This window comes from Perognathus longimembris, chromosome 7, assembly GCF_023159225.1.
Source record: "Perognathus longimembris pacificus isolate PPM17 chromosome 7, ASM2315922v1, whole genome shotgun sequence".
NCBI classification, from domain to species: Eukaryota; Metazoa; Chordata; class Mammalia; order Rodentia; family Heteromyidae; genus Perognathus; species Perognathus longimembris.
The window spans coordinates 47,619,554-47,632,788 of record NC_063167.1 but is presented as its reverse complement, the minus strand read 5'-3'; the positions used below and the strand labels follow the sequence as shown (position 1 = coordinate 47,632,788).

At 41.3% G+C, this 13,235-nt stretch overlaps 1 long non-coding RNA gene across 1 annotated transcript; it reads left to right on the top strand.

The window, feature by feature from the left end:
* The first annotated feature begins 2,280 nt into the window (after positions 1–2,280).
* On the top strand, positions 2,281–13,116 carry LOC125354325. The gene is made up of 4 exons (XR_007211478.1): positions 2,281–2,291; positions 4,664–4,670; positions 10,819–10,823; positions 12,711–13,116. It is a non-coding gene; the product is annotated as an uncharacterized LOC125354325 (long non-coding RNA).
* Positions 13,117–13,235: the final 119 nt, after the last annotated feature.

Genomic DNA, 13,235 nt, shown 5'->3' with positions numbered 1-13,235 from the left:
CAGGAGTTTGGCCCTTTTTTTTTTTTAACGGAGAAGGGCAGTTATTAGGAAAGGAGGGTTTGAGGAGGGTAGCAGCATAATCTAATGGGTTTTAAACATTATTCTTATGGTGGTATGCAAAATAGACCAAAGAAATAAAGTTGAGTGGTCAAGTATGAGTACACAGTACTAGGAAATTAATGATGAGTAAAAGACACTAAGAAGCCAGAAATGTTGGCACACACCTGTATTCCCTGCTCTGCAGGAGGCAGAGGTGGGCCTCTCACAGTTTAAAAAGTTCAGGATGGCAGATGGGAAGTCATCAAGGCCATATTTCAAAAGACAAACCCAGAATAGTCGCACACTATAGTCCTCTCTCCAGAGGTGTTGGGGTCAGCTGTGCCTTTAAGGGGCCACTGCTGACCTTGGCCTGCCCCTCCCCTTCCTGCCTTGGCAGGAAGAGAAGGCCCTGCTCCTGGGGTCCAGCACATGTCTGATGGCTGGGGACCCCCGGAACCCAACCCTTGGGGGGCTGGGTCTACGCCCACAAAGGAAGTCCCCTGACATCACTTGAGGGACAGCCCTTGGGACCAATCAGGGGCCCCTCTCCTGTGCCTGCCTTTGGGGTATATCTCTTGGCCCCTTCATTTGAATAAATCAGAATGCCCATGAGGTCTTCTCCAAGACTCCCATGGGTCTGTGAGTGTCTTTCTTGAAGGGCCTGAGGAGTCTCGTTCAGCCACGTGCACTGAGGCTTACCTGTGTCCCCATCACTCCACCCTGGGCGCCCATAGGCCAGGCGCCCAGGGGAGAGGGTGAAAAGGGGAACACACTTAAGAGAGAGAGAGTAATCTTGGCATCCCCGGACCCACGGGAGGTAAATCTAGCCCAGCACAGAGGTAGGAAGATCATGGTTTGAGGCCAGTTAGTGGCAAAAAAAAAGTGAAACTCTATCTAAAAAATAAAGTAAAGCATCTGCTTAGCCAATACAAGGTCCTGAGTTTACACACTAAGTACTGCCAGAAAGAAAAGCAAGGCCCACAGGCAGATAGGTATTAGAGAAAGAAAGGGAGAAAGGGAGGGAGGAAAGAGAGAATGAAGAAGAGGAGAGAGAAGAGGAGAAAGTAGGGAGAAGGATGGGGAAGGGGAGCAAGAAAGAAACTTGTGTGAACTCTTAAGGTAGGCCTTCTGGTTTTCAACCTGGGCTCCCTCTCTTGGTCATGTAGCCTTGGCAATTCATGTAACGTTTCTGTTTCCGTTTCTCTATATATAGGAATAGAGATGGTAATAAAAAATACTTTGCTTCCATGGTTGTTGCAAAGATTGAGTTCATACATGTTTAGAAAAATTCCTGGTACAAAATAATCCCATTATAAATGCTAACTAGCATTTACAAACTAGCAGTGGTACTCTGTTGAAAATTGAACTGTATAACTTATGGGTAAGGATGGGAGGGAAACACTGAGAAAGAGCAAGGGAAGGGGTGATATTGTCCAAAAAGAAATGCATTCTTTACCTCACTTGTGTAACTATAACTCTCTTTGTACTTCACCTTTATAATAATAATTAAAATCTATTTAAAAACATTAAAAACTGGAACTAGGGTTGTAAAAATGTCACATGACATTGGAATTGATGCTTTGCATAGGCTACAGTGTGTTAAAGTACTAGGTATATTCAGACAACTGGGTAGTTCTGCATGGTCAGGTATATAGTAGGCTTAAAACAAATACTTTATTTGTTTGAATAACATGTCCTTCCTTTTTCAGATCTTTTGGCTATTGATTTTGAGCTTCACACATTGCTCTTACTGGTATACAAGAAACATTAATCTCTGCATTTATTACAGTAGAAGTTATCTTCACTTTTAACTAGTTTTTTTATTAGTGTTTCCCCTAAGTGTCATATGAAATTCAATTAAAGCCATTTATTCTTCCAAAGAAAAGTTACTCCTTGCTGACAAATAGTTACTGAAAAAGATACAATCATCCCTAGAGACCACAGAATGGTTTACAAAGTGCCCTCATGGCCTGAAAGCATCTTTCCTTTTCCTAATTCATTAGCATGAGTCATTACAGCAACAAGAGCATCTTGCAGTCTGTAGATGGGAACACAAAGAAGGGAAGAAAATGACCTTGTAAAAAGATGTTGTGAATGGCTCCATGTAATTACCAAAATACCACCACAGGAGGGCCCAGTGTCGTTCCTTGAGTGCAGTGTTCTTCGGATGAAAGACCTTTAAGCCTGGAGAGTCCCAAGGACAAGCACATAAAGAAGATGAATCACTCCCCAGTTTTCATCAGTGAATCACTGTTGAGATCACCCCTACTTAATTTGAGTTTTTCAGATGTATGAGTCACTGCACGAGTTGCTGCATTCTAAATTAGAATGAGAACAGATTTCATAATATTCAGTCAAGTAACTGGCAAGAGGTCTTTCTTCTGTAACTCATGTAGTTTGCCTGGACTGAATGATGGGTATAAGGTATTGAACTGACCCCAAACAGTCAGCTCAGGACCAAGTACTCTTACTCAGGAACTGCATGGTACCTGGATCAACAAAGTGATTTCCTGAAGTAAGAAGCTAGAGAGATGGCCAAGGGTATTATAGTTCTGCTAAGATCACAGAATTCAGGTATGTCCGAGGAATGGGAATCCGGTCAACCAACAGTCAGATATTTTTTCTTTTATTAAAGATGTCAGCAGTTATAATTGTCTCTCTGATCCAACTCAATGCTGTCATTCTGGGATAGTTCCATAAACTCAAGAAGGACTGACACTACCCCCCAGCCACAGCTCCCTTGAGCATCTTCAGTGCTAATGACTGACCTTCACCTCACATCTCTAGTTCACATTTCCCATGCACCCACACCCTAGATTGTTGTATTCTGTCATTACTTGGAAATATTCCATCTCTTACATACTGAACTCAAACCATCCACTTATTGACTATAACCATCCTTCCAGCTTTCCCTATTTTTGTTTCTTTCTTTTCTGTAATCCTGGAGATCAAATGCAGAGTCTAATATTCTTGTTTATTTACTCCAGCTCTATTATATGTGCTGTAAAACTAGTTACAGCAATATCAATAATAGGTAAGTAATAGCAACTAACAACCAGACAACACTACCTTTGCCAAGCTTTCAATTTGTTGCAGGGACTCTATTAAACACTTATGTCATTTAATTGATGCCTTATAGCATTTAATTCCAGGGCTATTTTATTAATTACATGGTGAGAACTTTACCCTTCCACGCTCAGCCTTTCCTAGATCTTGAGCTGATTACACATGGCTCATCATTATAACGTAACTACACACATGAGAGGTTGTTGTTTCTCCGTAGCAGAGAGACAACAGTGGTCTGGTAAATAAGGCATTGTGACTGGCATTTATTACTTACATCAGGCAAAAAGAGTTTGCTAAAGGCAGTTTTTGAAGCCTAGTAGGCTAAACATACTGAGGCTGGGGTGTGACATAATTTTTAAATATGAGAGGCTTGGTAAACAATCTGATAGGATTCTGGGCAGGTAAAAGACTATCAGAGCCAACCAAGGCAGTGAAGAATCACAGACACCTGAGACACAGCACCGACCTAACACCTCTTACATGAAATGTCTAGGAATTCTTTGCAAAGGTCGGTCTGTAAAAGAAGAAATGCATTTCTCACAGTTTGGAAGGCTGGAAAGTACATAGTCAAGCCACAGGCAGCTATGGCTCATTTCCTGGTTCATAATGGTGCCTTCTCCCTCCTTCCTAAGTAGGTTTCAAGGCCAGGCAACAGTGCCCCATGGTTTACCAGTTCCATACTCTGTCTCTTGCGTCAGCCCTCTGCCATCCTTCCTTTCTCAGCTGAGTAGTTTTAGCTGATTGCTTGGTAGTGAAGTTGGGGAATAAGAGAGTTCTAGTAACCTCTTTTTATTTTATATTTTCTTTGTACCTTTCAGTCCATGCTAGTAGTTTTTCTGTTGATATGATTTTCCCAAAAGTCTGTGTTCTTTATCACTTCCTGGGGCTATTGTAACAAATTACTACAAACCATGTGGCTTATAACAACTAAAATTTATTTTCACTTAGCTCTCAAGGCTAAAAATCTTTTAAACTCAAGTGGCAGGAGGGCCATGTGCCTCTGTGGATGGGTGCTTTTCTACCCCTTTCAGTTTTCTAAGAATTGAAACACAATCCTTGGTTTGTAAATGCACCATCCATCCTCTGTCTCTGTTGTCACATGATTTTTTTTGAAAATGTTCATATTTCCCTCTTCTCCTAAGGACACCAACCATTAGACAAAGCCCACCCTTGTAATCATGTGAAAAGCACATATAAAGACCTCACAGATACTCCCTGACTTAAGATGACTCAACAAGTTTTATGTGGGTTTTTTTTTTGTTTGGTTTTGTTTTGTTTTTACTTTATAGTGTTTCAAAAGCTAATACAGCTAAGACTGATTTTTCTATCTTTTCCTGGATAGTGTGTGATACAAGACTCTCACAATGCAGGACAGCAGTAGTGAGCTATAGTTCCCACGTCAACATGCAATCATTGATACTTGAAAGAGGAGGAAGACACAGGTTGACACATGAGAATGGCTGCTGGGAGTTAGGCCCTGTGGCTCCCTCAGTTTTCAGTCATCAGTGGCATTTGAATTCTTGTCATATTTTCAATCTCTGAGAATCTGCTTTTAAAGGGTTCCTGTGCCAGACACTGGTGGCTCATGCCTGTAATCCTGACTACTCAGGATGCTGAGACCTAACGATCATAGTTCAAAGCCAGCCCAGAAAGGAAAGTCTGTGAGACTCTTATCTCCAATTAATCACACACAAAAAGCCAGAAATGGAGCTGTGACTCAAGTGGTAGAGTGCTAGCCTTGAGCAAAAAGGAGCAAAGTCATATCCCAGAGTTCAAACCCCAGAACCAACAAAAATAAAATAAAACTAAAGGGTCCTAGTGATTAGATTAGGCTTACCTTGATGGTCTTCCTTATATGAAGTCAGCTGACTATTAACTTGATAACTTTGTAAAATCACTTTTGCTAAGTAACAACATAACAGAAATAACCAGAGAAGGCAGAGATCATGGAGACTCAGCCCAGAATTCTACTACACATCCTCACACTGAAAACCCTCTAGAATTTTATCAATAGTATGGACAATGAGTTGTTCTTCCTTGCTACCTGTTGTCTTGTATACTAAAAACAAACAAAGCTAAGATACAGAATAACTTAGATACCATCAACAGATAAAGAGATAAAATGTAAAATAGATAGTCACTGGAATATTAGTCAGCCTAAAAGAAGCCTATCATTTGCAGACAACAAATGGATGGAACTGGAAGATATTATGTTAAGTGAAATAAACCAAGCACAAAAAGAAAACTATGAAGTATTGCATATTCCCTCTCATGTGTGGAAGCTGAAGGAAAAATGTCTATTTGAGTATCTGATTATAAAAGAAAGATTGTTGGGGACAGCTGCGCCTTTAAGGGGGGATGGTCCACTTAGCCCGTCCCCACTCCTTCTGCCTTCAACCGGAAGAGAAGGCCCCGCCCCTGGGAGCGAGCATGTGTGCAATGGGGGGGACCCCAGAAACCCAGTCCTTGGGGGGCTGTGGTCTCCGCCCATAGAGGAAGTTCTGTGACATCACCTGCGGGACAGTCCTTTTAGCCAACCAGTGGCCCCTCTCCTGTGCCCGCCTTTGGGGGTATAAATTGTTGGCTCCTCCTTTGAATAAACCAGAACGCCCTGAGGCTTTCTCCAGGACTCCCACGTGTCCGTGTCTTCCTTTAGATGGGGAAGGGACAGGGGTCTCGCATCCACACGCGAACTGAGGCTAATTGGGGTCCCCGCTTCCGCGATTAATCCCTACTGGCCAGGGGATGTGAGGGAGCGAGAAAGGACCACCCATGGAAGAGGCAGACAAGCCCAGGACCCCCCCCCCCATGTGGATGGGGGGGAGGTAGAGCGAAGCCCAGCAAGAGATCACTGGAGACTGTAAAGGGAAGGTGAATAAAGGAGAAAGGGAAATTGGATTTGATTAGTTAGCCACTGGATTAGTATATTGAAATATCACACTGAACTCTATCACCATGTACAATCAAAAACAAAATTTTTAAACCAAGTGTCAGTGGCTTGTGCCTGTAATCCTTGTTACTCAGTAGGATGGGATCTGAGGATCTTGGTTCACATCCAGCCCAGACAGGAAAGTCTGTAAGACTCTTCTCCAACTAACAAGCAAGAGGCTGGAAGTGAAGCTGTGGTTTAAACAGTAAAGCACTAACCTTGAGTGGAAAAGGCTAAGGGGCAGGGGCTGGGGATACAGCCTAGTGGCAAGAGTGCCTGCCTCGTATACATGAAGCCCTGAGTTCGATTCCCCAGCACCACATATATAGAAAACAGCCAGAAGTGGCGCTGTGGCTCAAGTGGCAGAGTGTTAGCCTTGAGCAAAAGGAAGCCAGGGACAGTGCTCAGGCCCTGAGTCCAAGGCCCAGGACTGGCAAAAAAAAAAAAAAAGGCTAAGGAGCAGAGCCCCGGGCCTGAGTTCAAGCTCCAGGATCAGCACACACACACACACACACACAAATAAATAAATAAAAGTAAAAATCACATAACTAATCAGAAAAATCAAGAATTACACTGTTAGTAACATATCTAGTTCAAACCATGGTAGCCTTGCAGAAGAATCTTAGAGCTATTTGCCCATTTGCAGTAATTATTGCCATTAGGAAAAAGTGCTCATTACAAAAGACAGCATGGTAAATTTTCTAAAAATTACATTGAAAAGCTTTTCTGCAAATGCTCACATATGTGAGCATGCATACACTCACATATGTTTCTAAAAAAATAGATTTATTGACAAGTTTTGAATGCAGGTGGTTTAAAGCCATGCAGAGCTTTTTACTTTATTTGCTTTTATGGAAAAGGGAATCAAAACATTAAGGTCCCATTAGCTATAACCAACTAGCTACTCCCAACTGGAACAGCAGAGCAGAACAGCATGATGCAATTGGATTTCAGCCTTTCCACTCATCCATCAAGTGTGTGCTGAGCTGCCACTCTATGCAGCATACCTGAGTACAGAGAACATAAACTCCAGAGAAGGCCATGGAAGTTTCTCATGAAGCCAACAGGCAGATTATTTCATATTTTATTTAAATGTGTCAAGCTGGGCTAGGGATGTAACTTATTGGCAGAGTGCTTGCCCAGCATGACAGAGTACCTAGGTTAGATCCCCAGAACAAAAATAATAATAAGCAAATGTATACATAAATGAATCAAGTGTCAAGACATTTGAGAAATCCTAAAACTATTTCCTAGCTAAACAAAAAGTAACCTATATTCTAATGCTTATTTCCAATTTCTTCAAAAAAAGATGTCTTAGATACTGGGTGCTGGTGGCTCATGCCTATCTATATTCCTAGCTACTCAGGAGGCCAAGATCAGAGAGGACTGCAATTCAAAGCCAGCCAGAGCAAGAATGTCCTTGCCACTTTTATGTTCAATTAATCATAAAAAAAACTGGAAGTAGAGCTGTGTGGTAGAGTGCCAGCCTTGAACAAAAAAGGTAAAGCAGAGTGCCCTGGCCTGGACTTTAAGTCCCAGTACCAATGTTAATTAATTAACTAATTGATTTAATTAATTATCTAATTAATTAATTTAATTTGTAACATTAAAATATTTCAGAAAGATATGAAAAATGATAATTCTCTTCTCTTTGAACTTCCTTAGTCTTGGGTACTCTGACAAATAAGAATCAGGCAAAGAACGAGATCACACACATTTAAAATTGCATCTTTTCATCAACATCATTTCTTCTTTGGAAAGGTACAATAGCTATTCCTCATATGCCAGTTACTTTGAAAAGATCTTGGCTTAACCTACCTCTAACCCAGGCAGCCTTCCAAACCAACCCTGGCAGACTTGGGGAAAGAGACTACCAGGCTGCTCCTGGGCTGTTTCCACCAAAACCCATCACAATGTATTGGAGAAAAGCATTAGTCACTTGGAAAGCTTAAGTCCTGGAGGAGTGGAACCATACTGGAGCCCAGATTTTTAATATTTATCTTCATATTTTGGCTTCATGAATCTTTATACTTCACATTGAGTTGCTATTCTCTGCAGTTCTTCACTATCTTCCTTTCTTTCCCACCACTACTATTTCCCCAAGGCCACCCAAGCACATGCTGATCTGTGTCCTTCTACCCCCACCAGCCCAGCAGAGGATAAAGGCAGCCATGTTTTGCTTCCAAAGGCTTTCCCTGGCTAAACATCACTGCCACCTGTTAACTTGTCTTTTACCTGTTCACCCACTTGGTCAGAAGACATTACCAAGTTCCCCCCCCCCCACCCACCCATGCTGACCCTGGACCAGCAGTTGGAGAATAAGAACTAGAGCCAGACAGGTACCAGTGGCTCACACCTGTAATCCTAGCTACACAGGGAGCTGAGATCTGAGGATTGAGGTTCACAGCAAGTCCTGACAAGAAAGTCCATGTGACTCTAATCTCCAATTAACCACCAGAAAACCAGAAGTGGCACTGTGACTCAAGTGGTAGAGTGCTAGCCTTGAACTGAACTGCTCAGGGACAGTGCCCAGGCCCAGAGTTCAAGACACACAACCTAGAAAGAAAGAAAGAAAGAAAGAAAGAAAGAAAGAAAGAAAGAAAGAAAGAAAGAAAGAAAGAAAGAACTAGAGTTGGTCTCTATACGGATATAGAGAGAACATTCAAGTACACAAAGGTCAAAAATAGCATTACATTAAGTTTTGTGCAGCAGCACTGAGCATTCAAATAAAACTTTAATCCTATCTCCCCACACAAAAAGACGTAGAACTAAAACAAATAAGCCAACAAGGCCTTTTCTTCTAACCAATCAAGTATAAGAGAACAAGGGATTGGGAGCTAGACAGAACTGGAGACAAGACTACTAGTCTATTCTGGGAAGGATGGTAACAGAACAAGTATACTTGTTCTGAAGTGCATGTGCTGAGAGACAGGGAAGCTATTTATGCCTCCTCCTCTTGTCCATCACTGTACCATCTCCTTGCCCTGGGCATATGACTCGGCTACATAGCTACTGTTCTGCAGAGATGTTTGCCTTCAGATATTTTTGTTTATAGTTTGGCAGATGTTCTGTTTATACTTTGGGAGATGGCTAGCTCACTGGAAACTGAAGACCCATACTTGCAACCTAATGGTTGTTCTTGAGCTTGAAAAGCCACTTTCAGTGTTGCCTGTTCCAATCTATAATACAAACATTTGAAAGTAGGAAGTCAAGTATAAACAGCATACAATGGTATAAAAGGAACTTCAAGGGAGGGGGGTGTATGAGGGACGAGGTAACAAACAGTACAAGTAATGTATCCAATGCCTAACGTATGAAACTGTAACCTCTCTGTACATCAGTTTGATAATAAAAATTTGAAAAAAAAAAAAAAAGGAACTTGGAATTTCCTTTGGAAGTTGACCTCTCTTCATTCTTTGTTTCAATCATCTCTTTGTTCATTATTACGATATTTAGTACAAGCATTCTCCTGCCAACCTCTGTGCAAGTGCCGAATCATGGATTCAGCTCAGCTTCTCAAGATAGTCCTCACCTAAGAGATGCCCAGGGAAGTACAAAAACATATTATGGTGTGAGAAATAAAAGGAAGAGGTGAGTGACAAATCCTGCTCCAGAGACAGGAAGAAAGGTCAAAGAAACTTTCTCAAATGAGGAGATGATTGAGCTGACCTTGAAGAGAAAGGATCTCTAGGTAGAAGTGTATACAAAAGTCTGGACACTGAACACTGTATAAAGAGTTAAGAATTAGAGTAACTCGGGCTGGGGATATGGCCTAGTGGCAAGAGTGCCTGCCTCATACACATGAGGCCCTGGGTTCGATTCCCCAGCACCACATATACAGAAAATGGCCAGAAGTGGCGCTGTGGCTCAAGTGGCAGAGTGCTAGCCTTGAGCAAAAAGAAGCCAGGGACAGTGCTCAGGCCCTGAGTCCAAGCCCCAGGACTGGCCAGAAAAAAAAAAAAAGAGTAACTCAAAATAGCTCTTCTTTCCTACTATCCACCACTAATGATCGTGGTAATGATTTAATTTTCTTAAAGTTCAGTTTAGCTTGGTGGTAACACAGTTTCTATTAGGTGACCTACCAGCCACCACAGAATCACCCAGTCTGTGAAATTTCCCCTTTATATACTCTGCTTCTATGACAGATTTGTGATCTTGACCACTCAAAACCAGGAAGAATCCTTTATCCTTCAGTTTATTCTTCAGGAGGTCAGGGGGACACAAGTTCATGCATCCTGGAAGCAGGCAAATTGTGTCTTGAACCCACATTGCCTGCAAAGAGAATACCCTCTACTCCTATGGCCAAAGATAAAGAACCTAGAATACCTGAGAGCCATGGGGTATGCCTGTAATCCCAGATCCTTGGAAGATAGAGATAGTAGGACTTCCGTTTGAGGCTAATGTAAGCAAAACAGGAAAACATCTCTCTCAAAAAATAAACCATCCTTGTGGTGGGGGAAGGCAGGAGAAAAACAAGGGAGAGTGAAACAAGTATGACAAGAAATTTCTCATTACCATATAAGTAACTGTAATCCCTCTGTACATATTCTGGACAATAAAAATAAATAAATAAACCATCCCAGTGCCAGTGGCTCACACCTGTAATCCTAGCTACTCAGGAGGCTGAGATCTGAGGTTCAAAGCCAGCCCAGGCAAGCAAGCCGTGAGGCTCTAATCACCAATAAACTACTGAGAAAAATCCAGAAGTGGCTCAAGTGGTAGAATGCTAGCCTTGAGCAAAAGAAGCCCAGAGACAGTGCCCAGGCCCGGAGTTCAGGCTCTAGGACTGGTAAAAAATAAAAATAAAATAAAATAAACAAGACTAGACTGGGTGCCAGTGGCTCATGGCTGTAACTCTAGCTACTTAGGAGTTTGAGATCTGAGGATCACAGTTCAAAGCCAATCCTCACAGGAAACACCATGAGACTCTTATCTCCAGAAAATGGGAAGTGAAGCTGTGGTTGGAGGTGGTAGAGCACTAGCCTTGAGCACAAAGCTCAGGGACAATGCTCAGGCTGTTTACAAGCTTGAAGCCCTAAATTCAAACTGTAGTACTGCCAGAAAGGAAAACAAGAAAAGAACCTTGACCATAGAACTCCTTGGGCAACTTGAGAAAGAGAAAATTTTTAAAGCCTTGAACAAGTCTTTCCTCAAGAGAAAGCAAATCTACATCATACTCACAAAAATTAACAAAGAATAACTTCAGGGTTTTCATCCAAATAACCACAGTTATCTGAAATTCCCCAACTAAAAGGTGAAAGAGGGATGAATGCAATTTAACTTCTCAGAAAATAGGGCAATACACTCACTCCAGTGTTAAAATTAATCAATTAATTAAAACAAAGTATTTTTTAAACTGAATTAACATAATGCATCTTGAGCTGTGATTAAACAGGCTCTCTCTGATTGATGCCCAGGCTCAGAACTTTAACCTGCATTATCATAAAGTATAGATGGTTATTTAATATGCCAGACTTTATTGTCAAAATAACAGCAAAAAGCAGAGACTGCAGCATGACTCAAGTGATGGAGCACCACCTCAAAATGTCCAGGCCTTGAACTCAAATCTCCGTACTGCAAAGAAGGAAGGAAGGAAAGTAGGAAGGAATGAAGGAAGGAGAGAAGGAAGGAAAGAAGAGAGAGAGAAAGAGAGAGAGAGAAAGAAAGAAAGAAATATCTATTTAAGCTGGTACTCACTTTAAAAAGGAGGAAACTTCTCTATAATTTTCTCAGTTCTCACCTTATCTCCTAGAAGGATAGAAAAATGAGAATCCAGAGAAGTTAATAGCCCACTAGCAGGGCTTTCACATCCTTGTCCCTGAGATGCACACACACACATACACACACACACACACACACACACACACACACACACACACATCATTGGTGACTATGTGATGACTGCACCCACTCATTGCCAACCTCAAGACAAGGACTCAGTCGAACACCAGCAAATCAAGGAGTCTTGGTACCCAGGCTTCTCAGGCTGTGGTATAACAAGTCTCCCCCTCCAGCACTGACTTGTGACTATCCCACTCACTCACAGCCCACTCCCACTTCCCTGTGGCTCCTCTCCAACATCTGACATCCATGGGCATCTACCACAGGAGGACAATCTCACGCCTTCATTATTCAAGCAGCAATAAAGTTTATCACTAGACTCTGGATCTAAGCCACGAATAACAGATGATTTAATATTGTGGAGGGAATTGAGACCATTTGACTTAATTTAATCCAGTAGATTTAACAGCTACCTTCATTCATAAAAGGTAGATAAGGGAGGATAGTATTCAATAAGCATCTGACATCTTGTGCTCAATATACTGCTGTGGTTTTACAATTGTGTTTTAATTAGAAATTAGAAACTGCCATTTACTCAGCAAACATTTATGGGAAGTTGACTTTGTGCCAGATATTAAACGTTAACTTTTATTCTGGAAAAGAACTATAGACTTCTGATTGCAGCTTGGGAAAACCCATGATATTTCCTCCATGGCTGATAGTACATTTCACCTGGCTAGGGTTGAAAAGACTTGATTTGAACACATATTTCCAGTTCCTGGATCCCAAAAAATGTCACACACTGAATTCTTATATCATCTTTCCTTCTCTCTCTTTTTCTCACTATTTTTATTAATGCCAAAGGATGTATAAGATGTAACCACTTCTTTCACAGAAGCCTTTGAATCTCTTTTTTTTTCTTTTTTACTTTGTAATCAGTATATTAAGGAGACATCCATACATTTCAATAGTTGCTTAAATTCTGATATCTGGATTTAAGCTTATGAACATGACTTTAAACATACAGTTAAAGCTATTCATTGTAATTTGCTATACTACCAACATTGAATTACAGTTACTTTGGAGCAAATGTTTTAAAGTAAATCTGTAACACACCTAAGGAACACCTTCCTATGTTATACATGCAACTTCTCAATGTACAGGTCTCTTCAATGGTTTCTGCTACCCAACTCTGAAGAAGCCACTACTCAAGGGCATATCATGGTCCAAAGGGAAAAAGAATGTTAGCTACGACTGGCCAACATAATATATATATGCATATTTTATATACGAACACACATATATATATATATATTTAAGAAGATGGCACAGAGGGGAATGCAATTCTAGAAGTGCAAGCCCTTAGAAGCAGCATATGATAAGCCTCTTCATTAGAAAGGTATAATTTCTGTATCACTGT